We start from the raw sequence: 12,715 nt of genomic DNA on the forward strand, positions 1-12,715 counted from the left end.
AAGCATACACTGTGGAGGGTATTTTGTTAAACTCCCACTATACTTAAAAGATGACATCAGTTTGTAATTTAGTGTATATTTTCTTCTATCTGACTGTTTCATTTACTTATGTTAACTGCAGGCTCCCCTGAATGTGTTTGTGATCTCTCTCTATACTACCATTCAAACACATATGTACCACATATTAAAAAAGAAAGCTTAGAGTCTTAGGGGAGAGAGGGGTGCATGTTGGTTGAACAATGATTTCCAAAGAGCAAAAATTGTAAGTATCGTTGATTTTTCCTTTTTCCTCTACTCCGTATCCAGTGAATACTATAGATCTACATAATAGTATGAAAATAACAATATAAACCAAATCAAATTCCAGGCAACTCTACTTCTGCCATGCCTTTTGTCACAATCATATTCCAGCAGAACCAAAGAATTCATGCTCTTATTCATAGCAGGTTGCACTGGCATCTGACATCCATTTGGCTTTGACTTAAAGAAAACCTTTGGGAGCAAGCATACATCATTTCCCTAAGCAGGCGCAGAAAGGTAGCTTAGCAAACTAAAGACTGGATTTACTGGATTAAGCACCGGGCTTAGGGAGATTTAAATCTGATTTAATGATATTGCCAGTCCCTGGAGCCACTGGTTCAAATCCTGACTGAAGCTTTTGCTCTTCAACAGAAAATGCCAGCAAATTTGCCTTATTCTGTAGATCGGGGTAAACCTCAGAAACATTTCCATGTCTCCTCTTCACAAGATAAATATGAATTTTCTGAAAAGACAAGTCACTGCCCCACAGAGGATCTTGTAAATTCCACCAGGCCAGATTCTAGCTCAGAACCCACTCTGTTCCCAAGAGAGAATTTCAGTAACACTGGACTAAGCGTTTTGTCTTCCCCATCCCTCTCTCAGCCCTTCTGGGTCTTTGCTCAAATGTCATCTTCACAGCGAAGCCTTTACTTTAAACCTTTTTTTAAAAAAAATTGCCATCACCTCCATTTTCATATATTCCTTCCCTGCTTTGTCGTCACTGCTCTTACTACCATCTAGTATGTTACATATTTTATGTATTTTAGCATCTGTTTCCCCATCTAGCATTAAAGCTCAATGAGTATCAGGACTGCATTTGTTTAGCTATATAACCAGAGCCCAGAACAAGGGCTGAACATAGCAAGGTTCAATGTATTCTTGCTGAACAAACACGTGAATCTCAGTAAATGGCTTCAGCTTTCTAAGGCCCACAAGGTATCTCCCACCTCTGCTCCTGTCCATATATTTATCCCATCCCTGTCTCTTCATCTTGTTTGTGGTCCTACACAGCCCCACCACCCATGCAACTGCATCTTTTCAATCCTACTCCTTTTCACTTCCTTGATTACTAACTCAGTGTCTCTGTTCAAATTCTCAAACAGGGGAATCTGACTGATAATGCATTGATTATTCAATGAACTGGCTAGTTTTGGGTCATGTGTCTATTCCTTGCATGTCTAAAATACGGCACAGACACCATGGACTATGTCATTTTGAAAGGAATGCTGGGCTCTCAGCATTCTTCCCATGGACAGACAGTTTCCTTGACCAGTACTGGCTAGTAGGCCAGGCACCATTTACCAGCCAGACAGGACTTCCACCAATGGCCTGCTATCAACAAGACCTGCTTGCTGTTTTACCTATTTATCTAGGTTTCCTCATTATGATCATTCACACATTTATTCAATAAGTAATTACTGAGGGTTAACTATCTGCTAAACCCTCTGCTACCTGCTGGGGACACAGTAGTGTCTGTTTTTATGACACTCACTGCCTAGTGAAAGATAAATAAGTAGCTTTCCCTTAACATCTCATAGATAAATCTGTGAGCTATGGAAACACATAAGTAAATAATTTACACCTGGCAGAGGGACATGGACACTGCAGGATTTGAGATAGAGGTCTTACCCAAAGAAAATGAAATTTCATTGGGGCTTGAATGGAAAAAAAATAAAACTTAAAAGAGTTAGCTAGGCCAAGAAGAATAGGAGTGGGAAGAGATTTCAGATAATAAGAACAGCACGGTCCAAGTCCAGAGGTGAAATGTGCACTGTGGTTTTTTTGGGGGGAACTAAAAGGAATTCACTTTGGCTGCCATGAAGATAGTACAGTAGTTCTCCCCGATCCACAGCGGAAATGTTCCAAGAGCCCCAGTGGATGTCTGGAACCAGGGATAGTACCAAACCCTATATATACACATTCTATGTTTTTTTGCTACAATAATGGGTGGGTAGCACATACAGCGTGGATAAACTGAACAAAGGGATGATTCATGTCCTGGGTTGGATGCAGTGGGACAGCATGAGATTTCTCCATGCTACTCAGAATGGTGTGCAATTTAAAATTTATAAATTGAAAAAAAAATAAAAATAAAAAAATAAAAGTTATAAATTGGTAGTTTCTGGAATTTTCCATTTAATATTTTCTGATCACAGTTGATCTCAGGTAACTGAAACCACAGAAAGTGAAACCATGGATAAGGAGAGACTACTGTATGGAATAAAGTGCTGAAGAAGTAAATAGATGTCAGATGTCAGCAGGACTCATGAACCGACTTAAGAAACCTGGGTTTTGTTATGAAAAAATGAAAGGATATTACGGGTTAAAAAAAGGATATTTGGGTTTTAATCAGATTAGTACCACCATCTTGCTACTTGCTTCTGGATCCAACACCGTGTATCAACTCCACACCCAGCCTCTGAATTCTAATCTGTTCTTAGTGCTAGTGAATGCTTGGTAAAATCTGACAATTTCTAATGTCTTCCTTCCCACAATATTTGAAGCCTTAACACTTAGCTGAAGGAGCACAAGCTAGGCATTTTTGAAAACATTACCCTACCTTTTTCTGAGCTTCAGTTTCCTCATTGATAAAATGAGGATAGAACTTTCCTCATTGTGTTATCATGGTAATTAAATGAGACAACATATGTGTAGAACAATATCTGACATATAGAGATCCTCAATAAATGACAATTATCAGTCAGCCTACATCATTTCTGATGGCTGTTATTGTTGTTTTCATATGCTAATAGAACCAAAACAACTATCAGAATCACCAATTTAGTTCTGGGAGTAGAATAAAATAAGTACGGTGAAGGGACCTTCAAGATGGCAGAGGAGTAACACGTGGAGATCACCTTCCTCCCCACAAATACATCAGAAATACATCTACATGTGGAACAACTCCTACAGAACACCTACTGAACACTGGAAGAAGACCTCAGACCTCCCAAAAGGCAAGAAAATCCCCAAGTACCTGGGTAGGGCAAATTAAAAAAGGAAAAACGGAGACAAAAGAATAGGGATGGGACCTCCACCTCTGGGAGGGAGCTGTGAAGCAAGAAAAGTTTCCACACACTAGGAACCCCTTCACTGGCAGAGATGGGGGCTGGCCGGGGGGAAGCTTCGGAGCCACAGAGGAGAGCGCAGCGACAGGGGTGCAGGGGCAAAGAGGAGAGACTCCCACAAAGAGGATCGGTGCCGACCAGCACTCACCAGCCCGAGAGGCTTATCTGCTCACCCACCGGGATGCGTGGGGGCTGGGAGCTGAGGCTCAGGCTTCGGAGGTCAGACCCCAAGGAGAAGACTGGGGTTGGCTGCGTGAACACAGGCTGAAGGGGCTAGTGCGCCACAGCTAGCCAGGAGGGAGTCCGGGAAAAAGTCTGGAACTGCCGAAGAGGCAAGAGACCATTGTTTCGGGGTGCACGAGAGGGGACTCAGAGCACCACCTAAACGAGCTCCAGAGACGGGCGCGAGCCGCGGCTATCAGCGTGGACCCCAGAGATGGGCATGAAATGCTAAGGCTGCTGCTGCAGCCACCAAGAAGCCTGTGTGCAAGCACAGGTCACTATCCACACCTCCCCTCCCGGGAGCCTGTGCAGCCTGCCACTGCCAGGGTCCCGTGATCCAGGGACAACTTCCCGGGGAGAACACACGGCACGCTTCAGGCTGTTGCAACATCATGGTGGCCTCTGCCGCCACAGGCTCACCCCGCATTCCATACCCCTTCCTCCCCCGGCCTGAGTGAGCCAGAGCCCCCCAATCAGCCACTGCTATAACCCCCTCCTGTCTGGGTGAAGAATAGATGCCAGAGGGCGACCTACACGCAGAGGCAAGGCCAAATCCAAAGCTGACCCCCAGGAGCTGTGCGAACAAAGAAGAGAAAGGGAATCTCTCCCAGCAGCCTCAGGAGCAGCGGATTAAATCTCCACAATCAACTTGATGTACCCTGCATCTGTGGAATACCTGAATAGACAACGAATCATCCCAAATTGAGGAGGTGGACTTCAGGAGCAACTGTAGACTTGGGGTTTGCTGTCTGCGACTGACTTGTTTCTGGTTTTATGTTTATCTTAGTATACTTTTTAGCACTTGTTATCATTGGTGGATTTGTTTAATGATTTGGTTGCTCTCTTCTTTTTTTAATTATTATTACTTTTCCATTTTAATTATTTTTTTAGTTTAATAGTTTTAATTTTTTTTATTTATTATTATTCTTTTTCTCCCTTTTCTTCTGAGCCATGTGGCTGACAGGGTCTTGGTGCTCTGGCCTGGCGTCAGACCTGATTTTCTGAGGTGGGAGAGCCGAGTTCAGGACACTGGACCACGAGAGACCTCCCAGACCCATGTAATACCAATCAGCGAGAGCTTTCCCAGAGATCTCCTTCTCAATGCTAAGACCCAGCTCCACCCAACAGCCAGCAAGCTCCGTGCTGGACGACCCATGCCAAACAACCAGCAAGACAGGAACACAACCCCACCCGTTAGCAGAGCGGCTGCCTAAAATCATAATAAGGTCACAGACACCCCAAAACACACAACTAGATGTGGCCCTGCCCACCAGAAAGACAAGATCCAGACCCACCCATCAGAACACAGGCACCAGTCCCCTCCACCAAGAAGCCTACACAAGCCACTGAACCAACCTTACCCGCTGCGGGTAGACACCAAAAATAACGGCAACTATGAACCTGCAGCCTGCAAAAAGGAGACTCCAAACACAGTAAGTTAAGCAAAATGAGAAGACAGAGAAATATGCAGCAGATGAGGAGCAAGGTAAAACCCACCAGACCAAAAAACTTAAGAGGAAATAGGCAGTCTACCTGAAAAAGAATTCAGAGTAATAATAGTAAAGATGATCCAAAATGTTGGAACTAGAATGGAGAAAATACAAAAAACATTTAACAAGGGCCTAGAAGAACTAAAGAGCAAACAAATAATGATGAACAACACAATAAATGAAATTTAAAATTCTCTAGAAGGAATCAATAGCAGAATGACTGCGGCAGAAGAACAGATAAGGGACCTGGAAGATAAAATAGTAGAAATAACTACCGCAGAGCAGAATAAAGAAAAAAGAATGAAAAGAATTGAGGACAGTCTCAGACACCTCTAGGACAATATTAAACACACCAACATTTGAATTATAGGGGTCCCAGAAGAACAAGAGAAAAAGAAAGGGACTGAGAAAATATTTGAAAAGATTATAGTTGAAGACTTCCTTAATATGGGAAAGGAAATAGTCAATCAAGTCCAAGAAGTGCAGAGAGTCCCATAAAGGATAAATCCAAGGAGAAACACATCAAGACACATATTAATCAAACTATCAAAAATTAAACACAAAGAAAACATATTGAAAGCAGCAAGGGAAAAGCAACAAATAACATACAAGGGAATCCCCATAACATTAACAGCTAATCTTTCAGCAGAAACTCTGCAAGCCAGAAGGGTGTGGCAGAACATATTTAGAGTGATGAAAGGCAAAAATCTACAACCAAGATTACTCTACCCAGCAAGGATCTCATTCAGTTTTGATGGAGAAATTAAAAGCTGTACAGACAAGTAAAAGTTAAGAGAATTCAGCACCATCAAATCAACTTTACAACAAATGCTAAAGGAACTTCTCTAGGCAGGAAACACAAAAGGAGGAAAAGACCTACAAAAACAAACCCAAAACAATTAAGAAAATGGTAATAGGGACATACATATTGATAATTACCTTAAATGTAAATGGATTAAATGCTCCAACCAAAAGACATAGACTGGCTGAATGGATACAAAAACAAGACCCATATATATGCTATCTACAAGAGACCCACTTCAGACCTGGGGACACATACAGACTGAAAGCGAGGGGATGGAGAAAGATATTCCATGCAAATGGAAATCGAAAGAAAGTTGGAGTAGCAATTCTCGTATCAGACAAAATAGACTTTAAAATAAAGACTATTACAAGAGACAAAGAAGGACACTACATAATGATCAAGGGATCAATCCAAGAAGAAGATATAACAATTATAAATATTTATGCACCCAACATAGGAGCACCTCAATACATAAGGCAAATGCTAACAGCCATAGAGGGGCAAATCAACAGTAACACAATAATAGTAGGGGACTTTAACACCCCACTTTCACCAATGGACAGATCATCCAAAATGAAAACAAACAAGGAAACACAAGCTTTAAATTACACATTAAACAAGATGGACTTAATTGATATTTATAGGACATTCCCTCCAAAAACAACAGAATACACTTTCTTCTCAGTGCTCATGGAACATTCTCCAGGATAGATCATATCTTGGGTCACAAATCAAGCCTTGGTAAATTTTAAAACACTGAAATCGTATCAAGTATCTTTTCTCATCACAACGCTATAAGACTAGATATCAATTGCAGGAAAAAAACTGTGAAAAATACAAACACATGGAGGCTAAACAATACATTACTAAATAACCAAGAGATCACTGAAGAAATCAAAGAGGAAATCAAAACATACCGAGAAACAAATGGCAATGAAAACATGACGACCCAAAAGCGATGTGATGCAGCAAAAGCTGTTCTAAGAGGGAAGTTTATAGCAATACAATCCTATCTGAAGATACAAGAAAAACCTCAAATAAACAACCTAACCTTACACCTAAAGCAATTAGAGAAAGAAGAACAAAAAAACCCACAGTTAGCAGAAGGAAAGAAATCATAAAGGTCAGTTGAGAAATAAATGAAAAAGAAATGAAGGAAATGATAGCAAAGATCCATAAAACTAAAAGCTGGTTCTTTGAGAAGATAAACAAAATTGATAAACCATTAGCCAGACTCATCAAGAAAAAAAGGGAGAAGACTCAATTCAACAGAATTAGAAATGAAGAAGGAGAAGTAACAACTTCACTGCAGAAATAAAAAGGATCATGAGAGATTACTACAAGCAACTATATGCCAATAAAATGGACAAGCTGGAAGAAATGGACAAATTCTTAGAAAAGCACAATCTTCCGAGACTAAACCAGGAAGAAACAGAAAATATAAACAGACCAGTCACAAGCACTGAAATTAAAACTGTGATTAAAAATCTTCCAACAAACAAAAGCCCAGGACCAGATGGCTTCACAGGCAAATTCTATCAAACATTTAGAGAAGTGCTAACACCTATCCTTCTCAAACTCTTCCAGAATATAGCAGAGGGAGGAACACTCCCAAACTCATTCTACGAGGCCACCATCACCCTGATACCAAAACCAGACAAAGATGTCACAAAGAAAGAAAACTACAGGCCAATATCACTTATGAAAATAGATGCAAAAATCCTCAACAAAATACTAACAAACAGAATCCAACAGCATATTAAAAGGATCATACACCATGATCAAGTGGGGTTTATCCCAGGAATGCAAGGATTCTTCAATATACGCAAATCAATCCATGTGATAAACCATATTAACAAATTGAAAAAACATATGATCATCTCAATAGATGCAGAAAAATCTTTTGAGAAAATGCAACACCCATTTGATAAAAACCCTCCAGAAAGCAGGCATAGAGGGAACTTATCTCAACATAATAAAGGCCATATATGACAAACCCACAGTCAACATTGTTCTCAATGGTGAAAAACTGAAACCATTTCCACTAAGATCAGGAACAAGACAAGGCTGCCCACTCTCACTGCTATTATTTAAAATAGTTTTGGAAGTTTTCGCCACAGCAATCAGAGAAGAAAAAGAAATAAACAGAATCCAAATCACAAAGGAAGAAGTAAAGCTGTCACTGTTTGCAGATGACATGATACTATACATACAGAATCCTAAAGATGCTACCAAAAAACTATTAGAGCTAATCAATGAATTTGGTAAAGTAGCAGGATACAAAATTAATGCACAGAAATCTCTTGCATTCCTATACACTAATGATGAAAAATATGAAAGAGAAAATAAGGAAACACTCCCATTTACCAATGCAACGAAAAGAATAAAATACCTAGGAATAAACTTACTTAAGGAGACAAAAGACCTGTATGCAGAAGACTATAAGACACTGATGAAAGAAATTAAAGATGATACAAACAGATGGAGCGATATACCATGTTCTTGGATTGGAAGAATCAACACTGTGAAAATGACTATACTACCCAAAGCAATCTACAGATTCAGTGTAATCCCTATCAGTCTACCAATGGCAATTTTCACAGAACTAGAACAAAAAATTTTACAATTTTTATGGAAACACAAAAGACCCCGAATAGCCAAAGCAATCTTGAGAAAGAATAGGGAGCTGGAGGAATCAGGCTCCCTGACTTCAGACTATACTACAAAGCTACAGTAATCAAGACAGTATGGTACTGGCACAAAAACAGAAATACAGATCAATGGAACAGGATAGAAAGCCCAGAGATAAACCCATGCACATATGGTCACCTTATCTTTGATAAAGGAGGCAAGACTATACAATGAAGAAAAGACAGCCTCTTCAATAAGTGGTACTGTGAAAACTGGACAGCTACATGTAAAAGAATGAAATTAGAACACTCCATAACACCATACATAAAAAAAAACTATGGACTAAAGTCCATAGTTTAGTCCAAAAAAATGGACTAAAGACCTGAATGTAAGGCCAGATACTATAAAACTCGTAGAGGAAAACACAGGCAGAACACTCTATGACATAAATCACAGCAAGATCCTTTCTGACCCACCTCCTAGAGAAATGGAAATAAAAACAAAAATAAACAAATGGACCTAATGACACTTAAAAGCTTCTGCACAGAAAACGAAACCATAAACGAGATGAAAAGACAATTCTCAGAATGGGAGAAAATATTTGCAAACGAAGCAAGTGACAAAGGATTTATCTCCAAAATATACAAGCAGCTCATGCAGCTCAATATCAAAAAAACAAACAACCCCATCCAAAAATGGGCGGAAGACCTAAATGGACATTTCTTCAAAGAAGATGTACAGATTCCCAACAAACACAGGAAAGGGTGCTCAACATCACTAACCATTAGAGAAATGCAAATCAAAACTACAATGAGGTGTCACCTCACACAGGTCAGAATGGTCATCATCAAAAAATCTACAAACAATAAATGCTGGAGAGGGTGTGGAGAAAAGGCAACCCTCTTGCACTGTTGGTAGGAATGTAAATTGATACAGCCACTATGGAGAACAGTATGGAGGTTCCTTAAAAAACTAAAAATAGAATTACCATACGACCTAGCAATCCCACTCCTGGGCATATACCCTGAGAAAACCATAATTCAAATAGAGTCATGTACCACAATGTTCAGTGCAGCTCTATTTACAATAGCCAGGACATGGAAGCAACCTAAATGCCCATCGACAGACAAATGGATATAGAAGATGTGGTACATATATACAATGGGATATTACTCAGCCATAAAAAGAAACGAAATTGAGTTATTTGTAGTGAGGTGGATGGACCTAGAGTCTGTCATACCGAGTGAAGTAAGTCAGAAAGAGAAAAACAAATACCATTTGCTAACACATATATATGGAATCTAAAAAAAAAAGTCGTTCTGAAGAACCTAGGGGCAGGACAGGAATAATGATGCAGACGTAGAGAATGGACTTGAGGATACGGGGACAGGGGGAAGGGGAAGCTGGGACAAAGTGAGAGAGAGTCATTGACATATATACACTACCAAATGTAAAATAGATAGCTAGTGGGAAGCAGCTGCATTGCACAGGGAGATCAGCTCGATGCTTTGCAATGACCTAGAGGGGTGGGATAGGGAGGGTGGGAGGGAGGCTCAAGAGGGAGGGGATATGGGGATATATGTATGCATATGGCTGATTCACTCTGTTATACACAGAAACTAACACAGCATTGTAAAGCAACTATACTCCAATAAAGATGTTAAATTAAAAGAAACGAAAAAAGAAACAAAAACAAAAAAAATAAAATAAGTACAGTTATAGTTACTCTCGCAACAACAAACACATAAAATCAATACTCAGTAATATACCATCAATAATCAATGCACTCCCTTGGCCTTGGTCCCAAGTACAAAAGCAAGAAATAAGTGTTCTCATTAATATATGAAATTCCGTAGTCATTTTTCAATATAATTCAAAGGAATCAAAAATAATCTTCCCAATTATTGTGTTTTGTTTTCTCTCAATTATCCGTCATTTCTCAGTGAAATCTTACTTTGTCTTAAACAATCCTTGATAACAGGAATGTATAGAAAAGCGTAGCTGGAAGGTATCTCTCACCAATGTTCAGCAGGAGCTCAGGAGTACTCAAACTATGTTAAACTAACCCAGATCCTTCCATGATTGTTTTGTATTCAGTTAATTTATTCCTTCCTGTGTCTCTACTTAAGCATAACTCCCTACTGTTTCATTAACAACTGCAGCTATATTGCTGCCTGAGTACATTAACTTAATGGAAGAATCTATGAAAAATTGAACGCTTTCTGGTTGGCCTGGAAATGTTAGGTATCTCTCAAATTCATTCATTTGTTCATTCATTCATGTCACAAAGATTATAAGAGCAAGAATGTCTAATTTTGGTACCTCCACAAGTAGACCGAAAGATGACAGGGACTCGAGTGCAGGTAGATTCTTTGGGAGCTGATCCCAAGGAGCACAGTGAGAGAGTGAGGACAGTGAAGAAAGCACATCAGGGAAGGGGAAAAAGCAGTAAAGCATGAGGCAATGAGCAAGTTCTAGGCACCGGCACGCAGGCATTAATCCCTGGAGGCCCTTTATGAACTCATGTAAAACATGCCTTAGAGTTATCCCACTAGGGGCTGCGGAGGCTGTGCCATTTATCCAATATCTCCCATCTGCCATTGGTTGAGGGTTGTGCATCCTTCTGGTCCAGCAAGCTCCCAGGGTGGAGAAACCAAAGAGACAGGAAGATTTGCAGGTGCCCAGGGATGAGATGGGAAGGTGCCTTCTGCAGCTGCTAGTGAGTGCAGGTGGGCAGCGGCGGGGCAGAACATCTGCTACAAAGAAGCAACTTCTAAAAGAGTGAGTGCATTCATACATGTAAGTGCTTTAAGCAACGCCTGGCATGGAATAACTGCTGTATAATCTTAGCTCCTGTTGTCTTGTTTAAGACACACTAGGCCCTATTCTAGGCACCTGCGAGAAGAATGAGCCAGTTCCTGCCCTGGATAAGCACATAACTATACTCAATTTCAAAAACGAAACCACCTCTCAGAGAGCAGTGTCCACCTGTATGTATATTCACTGCAGTTCCAGAACTACACTCTTATAATTTAGGGTTCTTTGGATGTCCAATTAATTTCTGGTTTTTATTATATTCTTGTTGCACAATAGAGACAAAGTTCAAACGAAGAAGAAGAAGGACCAGAGGATATATATTATTCTTTCTTGTGCATCAAGAGAAAAATAAACAAGGAAAAATTCCTGAACTTTCAGACCTCCTGTTCCCCACTTACAGTGTTTCAGAATACAAAAGTTACATCTTTAGGCTTTAGAAATGAGTGAATCTGAATTTCTTAGAAATATGCTCTAAATTTCACCTATAGGAACACATTTCCGTAATTCCACTGGGTATTATCTTCAAAATCGTAACCCTGGAAATATGATGGGGAAGAGAAAAGCAAAACAAACACAAAACATTCACGTCTATCTGACACCTACTGACTAGTCAGTGGGTTCGTATATGATCAGAATTAATGTGGCAGATGGAGCCAAATGAATAGTGACTGCTACCCTCCTGGAATTATTTCAGGTTATTCTATAGCTCCAGCCATTTATCAGGAACAATAAAATGGGGGACACACACACACATACACACACACACAGAGTGATCACTTATGAAAAAAGAAAAGTTCGGGTAGTCATGACTACAAATCTAGCAGACCCAAAAATCCTTTAATTTATTCACTTTTTGTTTCTGGTTATAACATAACTGCTGAGTGGTTTGTAAACCTCCCAATATAATTGCCCATATGCATTAGCCTTCAATGACCTTCCAAGTCAGTTTTTCCAAGAAATGTGAAGTAATCTCTAGTCTCTGACATATTCAATGGCCCTCTCTGCATCAAGAAAACCATGTCTGTGTAGCTGGGGTAAGCTGTGCATTGGAGGCATTATTCAGACACGTTGATAAAGACTTAAAAAATGGATAAGCTGGGTTTTCCATCCTCTGAAAGATTTTTCAATATGCATTGTATTTTGATTTTCAGATATTCAATTGGTATTCTTGCTTTCTAATACTTTGTTAATCTCTAGGTATCTTTTAAGTAGCACCCTATACATTTTCTGGTTAGAATCAAAACCCATTTTTGAATAATCAACCTCTTGTGAAATTGGCTGTTAATACAAATTAACTTTTTCTTTGAATAGTGGAAAAGGTGAAGTGGCCAATGGGTGAAAAAAAAAAATAGAAGCATCTAAGGTTATGGATCTCATTAGAA

General features: G+C 39.7%; 2 long non-coding RNA genes across 2 annotated transcripts in view; one reads left to right on the forward strand and one right to left on the reverse strand.

Annotated features, from left to right (window-relative positions):
• LOC309644466 overlaps positions 1-12,715 on the reverse strand; it is a 144,121-nt gene that overhangs the window by 117,689 nt on the left and 13,717 nt on the right. The window lies entirely within an intron of this gene.
• The window catches only part of LOC309644464, a 621,011-nt gene that overhangs the window by 86,587 nt on the left and 521,709 nt on the right, over positions 1-12,715 (forward strand). The gene's annotated exons all lie outside the window — the stretch shown is intronic.

This window comes from Balaenoptera physalus (genome assembly GCF_965194825.1).
Source record: "Balaenoptera physalus genome assembly, chromosome: 16".
Classification (NCBI taxonomy): Eukaryota; Metazoa; Chordata; class Mammalia; order Artiodactyla; family Balaenopteridae; genus Balaenoptera; species Balaenoptera physalus.